The following is a 6,000-nucleotide window of genomic DNA, read 5'->3' on the forward strand; positions in this document are numbered from 1 at the left end:
GAGAATCATGCAAAGGTACACAGTTCCTTTTTTGGTCACCTTTCAATCTACCATTTTAAAGAAAGCAGGTGAGTAGAAGAGAATACATCTTCAAATATCTTCAAGGGCTGTCACATGGAAGATGGAGAAAGCTTGTTTTCTCCCGCTCTGGAGGCCATAACCTCAACCATTAACCAATGGCTTCAAATTACAAGAAATGAGATTCCAACTAAACATCTGGAAGAACTTTCTGACCTCTTTCTTAAGAGACTCCCACCTCTTGATCATGCAAGGTTTTTAAGCAGATAGCCATCTGTCATGGATGCTTCCGTTAAGATTCCTGCATTACAGAGGGAAGGACTACATGATCCACAGGGTCCATTCCAACTCTACAAATCTGCGATTCAGTGTTTGCCTGATTACAGTACTGTACAGATATGAAGGTGGATTCATCCGACTTCTTGCAAAGAGAGAAAACCTCCAATTCTACACCCTAGCTAGCACAATATCCATTTAAAACCTTACCAATCTAAATAGCTGAACATCTCTGTGGCAAACTACTGTAGTTTGACTATCACAATCCTTTTTATATAGCAATGGCTTTTTTAGGTGCTTTAACTCTGGTTGTGCTCAATTTCATCAGCATTAATTGGTGGCATAATATATGAATTAAACATAGCCTTACCTTATTTCTGAGAATGAAGCTGTATTAGACTTCCAATAGCTTTAGGAATTTAGGTTTGTAGCATCAAGCTTATGGAAATAAATTCTGTCATTTTGGAGGTACTACTTTCCCTTCACAAGCTATACAGTTTTGCCATTGTATCTAAAGGCTGACATAAAATCTCTATTGTTACTAGCTCTGGACATGCAAACTCACACTTTCCCCAATTTATGCTGTTGGAATTTAGTACAGGGAAACTAGAATTATTGCTGGGGGGGGGAGTGAAATGGGAACCTGACAGCAGTTGAATTGAGGCAGCTTTACCTACTAAGCCTTGGAATTTTTGCATCACAACAAAAACTCCATTCAAAGGTGACTATTTGTGTTGAATCCATGTATTGTCCACAACAAACCTTTGCTTAGGCCTATGATTTTTCTTCTTGCAGGTCAGGTAGCACTACACACCCACATCCGGTCCAATACACGCAACTGCAATCCTTCAAAATTGGAGCAAGGAGGGGGGTCCTGAGAGCCCTGCTAGATCAGACCAAAGGCCTATCTAGTCCAACATCCTGTTTCTACAATGGCAAATCAGATGCCTCTGAGAAGCCCACAACTAGGACATGAGGGCAATAATAGCTGTTGTTCCTCAGCAACTCAGCAGTGACTACCGTACTGCCTCTGATCCTGTAGACAAGTACCCATTGACAGCCTTATCCTCCAAAAATTTGTCTAAACATTTTCTAAAGCTATCCTAGTTTGCAGCCATCACAACATTCAGTGGTAGCAAATTTCCTTAGTTTAACTATGTGCTTTGTGAAAACTTCTTGTCTGTCTTGCACTCCACAAAACTCAGATTCATTGGGGAACCTAGGTTTTAGTATTAGAATTTTTTTTTGGGGGGGGGGACTTCTCCCTAGGGAATTTCTGCATGCCACACAGGGCTTTATACACTTTTATCATAACCCCACTTTACTTGCCTAACTTCTAAGCTAAATAATGCCAGTGTCACATGTCCTTTAGGCAAGTTGTTCCAGTTCCTGATCATTTTATTTGCCCTATTTGTAACCTTTGCCAGCAGTTCTACTACATCCCTTTCAAGGCAACCAACACTGTACAGAGTATTCCACGTGTGGACTCATAGATTTGCTTATTCTTTTCCTAACGATCTCTAATATATTGCCTTTTTCACAACAGGACCACACTGAATCATCATTTCTTTTACTTTTTACTTTTTAAATTGTTTACTTTAACACACCAAAAAGAAAAAACAAATATCCATCAACACAAAACAAAAAGAACATTAACACATTAATAATCTCAAAACTTTTAATTAACAATGGTCTTTTTCTATAGACCCGACTTCCTGTCTACTCCTTACTTCAATTTCTCATCATTTATACACTGCCATAACATAACAAATTATATTAAAAATTTAGTAATCTTTAGTCTAACTTAAATTTTACATACTTGAAACTGCTACTGAAATTATTCGAATGCTGCAACAGAGTTTAAACCACAATTATTATTTTTCAGATAAATTTTGAAGACTTCTTCCCATTTTGCGATAAATACCTGTTTTGGTTTTATTTATTATGATTTTTCATTGACTTATCCACTACAGCCTCCACATCCCTTTCCTGACCAGTCAGTCAGACAAAGTGATCACCATTCAGACCAGGCATATCCGCATTAGGCTCAAAGCAGTCATAATTGATTATATCTGAAGCTGAAGCATGTACAAGGAGCAAGTAGGACCACCTATGAAGCAAAATCAATATATTCTCCACCCTGGGAGGGGGGAGAGGCAAGTCAAGGCTACACATGCTGAAATTAGGAGTAGATCCTCTTTCTACCCTTATTTGCCAGTTTGGATTTTAAAAAACACTATTAAGAATAAAAAACCCTCACCACACTGAGTTCTCTAAACCATTTAAACAAGTTTTCCAAGATTCTCTCACGTAAGCCCACGAGTAACACAAAACTTTTAAAAAGACACCATTGAAGTGCATGGGTGGTAATAATACCTGCTGACAGCTCAGACTTCAAAATCTTGTGCCTCAAATATAACATTTTGAAACAAGGCACTTGGATTCATTTGAAACTACTTCCAAGTCGATGTAAGTAGCAGTTGGCCTTGGTGTATTCATAGTTTTTCCATATTCATTAGTCAATAATTCCAAAGATCAACAGCAATGCTACATTTATTCAAAAGGGCCACAACCTCAGGAGCACTTTTTCAGTATGAGTTCTCTTAAAATATGTCCTCTGAATATCAAACTGGGGACACCAGCATGAAAATATATCTAGTCAGTGGACCAGATGTTTAGGTAATACTGACAGTTTACAGGAAGTATCAATTTACATGAGAGATTAAACCCAAAGTATAGCATACAGGAAAAAAACACCCTAGCAGCACATCTAGTATAAACACCCAGCATGCTACTATACCTTTCATTATACAGTACCGGTAATAAGCTTTGTGAGATACAAAATAGAAAACAGGAAACTTCACTCTCACTCCTGGCCACTCCACTTTCCTTCCCCCTTACAAATTAAGCATAGAAAAAGTAACTCCATTGCTGGACAGCTCAGATTCAGAACAGATAAAACTGGAATTCTGATAGCAAGCCAAGAAGAGGAATCACAATGATTGCACTGAAAAAGTCCGTTGACTCCCAGCCAATATAAAACATGTAGCCTTTTAAAAGGTAATGTGATAAACAAAACACTGCACAGAAAAGTCATAAGCCAAGACTCATGGAACTATGTTCTGCAGGTTTTTAAACAAAACAGTATAACACAGAACTTCAAATTAGTAAGAGCAGGTGTAAAAGATTTCTCTTTAAGAGATGACACACTGACAGATTGAACTAAATCATAATTAAATCACAAAGATGACAACATCGAAACCCTCACCACCTCAAATCATTGTACTCCTCTTTTGATAAAAACAAATAGGAAATTAAACAATACCTCCTCTATTTTAGCCCTTTAAAGGAAACTGGAGAAGGAAAGTAACTTTGCTACAAATACCTCACACTAGGGTTAATTCAGACCGAGGACACAAGGCCAATTTTTAAAAGCAAACTTTAAAAGGATAAACACCACACCAAAACCTTGTTTCCTTTTGGTGGTAAATCCTTTGGTGGGGCATAAGTAAGAACACAGGAGAAAAAAGCTTTTACACATTAGCACAAAGGAATACTACCTACTTTGTTCTGCTTTTTTATTATTCAGCTAACGTCCAGGACTACTAGCCTTTAGTTAGTCCTGGACAAGCCCAGCTTTAGGAAACGCTTCTGGCTCCCCCTAAAAAGGAGAGATTTCCTCTAGCAAAAGCTCCATGACAAAGGCATCCCTTCCCTTCCCTCCCCCCGCCGCCACAAAATAAAATTACAACCATAATCAGGTTTTTGCTAAAGGAAGAGGAAGAGAGGACGTGGGGCTGCTGAACTCGGCCGCCTGTGCAATTTCCCTTTCCAGGAGGACAAAGAACAGCACGCAAACCTGAAGACAGCAACACAAGAGACTGAAAACAACCCAGGAATACATGCATACGTGCATACACACATACAAACACACATTTTTTTGGGGGGGGGAATACGAATTTATTCTTTTCTCCCTTTAACCATTTTCTTGCTTTTACAGTTTAATTCTTCATTTTAAAAATGTGCCTTTCCCCCCTTTTAGTTTACTCGCGTCCTAGCCAAACCCGACAAATGGTTATTCGAAATGAAACCCTGTCCGGAACGGAGAGCGCGGCTACTCACCCAGTCCAGGACCGTCGGCGTTTTCCTCCCTCTGACAATTATCCTCTCTGCTGGGAGCCCCCCCAAAAAACAACACGCCACAGCCAGGCAGGAAAGACACAGGACGGCGGCGGCGGCGGCGACAGCGACGGCTGCAAATCAATCCCAATCCCCTCCCAGCTGCCGGGGGGCGGCGAGGGGCGGGAATCCAGGACCCCCGGCACCAACGCGGAGGGAGCCTGAAGGGGGAGGGCTCTTCAAGGGCTTAGTTCCCAGTCAGCCCCCACCACACCGGGCCCGAATGAATCCCGCGGAGGGGGCGAACGAGAGGGACCAGAAGCCGCTCGCCACCGACTCTGAGGCCTGCGAGGAAGGCGGCAAGGGCGGAGGGGCAAGAATCCAAACAGCAGCCCTCGGGAGCAGAAGCAGCCGCTCCGACACACAGAAACACACACACACATATAGCACGGGAAGCGGGCGGGGAAGCGGTGACCTCATCAAAACGCACCCGCCCACCGGAGGATCACGGGAACTGTAGTCCTCCAGAGAGGGAGGCGGGAGGCGGCCCTCCTCAGTTACGGCGCTTCTGAAACGAGCCGACTTCTGCGAACATGGACGACGCCAAGAGTCATTGGGCAGGTTTTTGTTTTGTTTTTTGAAGCACCGCCTTAATTTGTTTGCTTATTTATTACAAACAAGATTTTAAATCATTCCAACAACTCAGATTTCCAACAACAAGCCCGCAACTTGCGCGCGTTTAACTTGTGTGCATTCAGTTTTACGTACTTGGCTTTTTAAAAAGTTAAAAGGGGGGCGGGCGTCTAGGGAAAAAGACTTTGGCTGGGCGCGATCCCTGGAATGAGGGTTTCCACCTTCGGCCAGGCAAAATAAGGGACATGGGCGGGGGGTTGGGGTTGGGCGGCTATTAATTACTTGACCTGGTGCAGAATGAAATGACTTCAAAGCAATCCATTACAATGTGTTGCTTCAAATGCTGGCCATACTCATAGAGTAGACCCAATGAAATGTACGGCTCTAAGGTTAGCAATGCACATTCATTTCAATGACTCACATCCTCCCCCACCTGCTGAATTTCCACCTGTCAAAAGAATGGTAAATGTAGAAACTCAGCCAAAGAAAGAAAGAGATGGAGATGGCAACAAATTCTGTTTCTTTTCCAAACAGAACTTTGCTTCCAACATCTCTTTCCATATACACCTGCTAATGCCAATTCAGTCACACACACACACGTGCATCATAGTCAGACAAGTTCATCCAACCACTAGGTTGTCACATATTTGAGGCATTTTAAAAAGAATTCATCTGTTGTCTATAGGCATTCATAGAATCTTAGAATTGTAGAGTTGGAAGGGACCCTGAGGGTCATTTAGTCCAACCCCCTGCATTCAAATATTATTTGTGTGTGTGTGTGTGTGTATGAAGGTAAAGGGACCCCTGACCATTAGGTCCAGTCGTGACCGACTCTGGGGTTGCGCGCTCATCTCGCATTATTGGCCGAGGGAGCCGGCGTATAGCTTCCAGGTCATGTGGCCAGCATGACAAAGCCGCTTCTGGCAAACCAGAGCAGCACATGGAAACGCCGTT

General features: G+C 42.3%; 1 protein-coding gene across 1 annotated transcript in view; it reads right to left on the bottom strand.

Annotated features, from left to right (window-relative positions):
- The window catches only part of PELI1 (pellino E3 ubiquitin protein ligase 1), a 54,048-nt gene extending 49,182 nt beyond the window's left edge, over positions 1–4,866 (bottom strand). The window contains exon 1 of the mRNA XM_035102541.2: positions 4,417–4,866. The gene's annotated coding sequence lies outside the window, so the exon portion shown is untranslated. The remainder of the gene's footprint in view (positions 1–4,416) is intronic.
- Positions 4,867–6,000: the final 1,134 nt, after the last annotated feature.

The sequence above is a fragment of the Zootoca vivipara genome, chromosome 3, assembly GCF_963506605.1.
Source record: "Zootoca vivipara chromosome 3, rZooViv1.1, whole genome shotgun sequence".
NCBI lineage: Eukaryota > Metazoa > Chordata > Lepidosauria > Squamata > Lacertidae > Zootoca > Zootoca vivipara.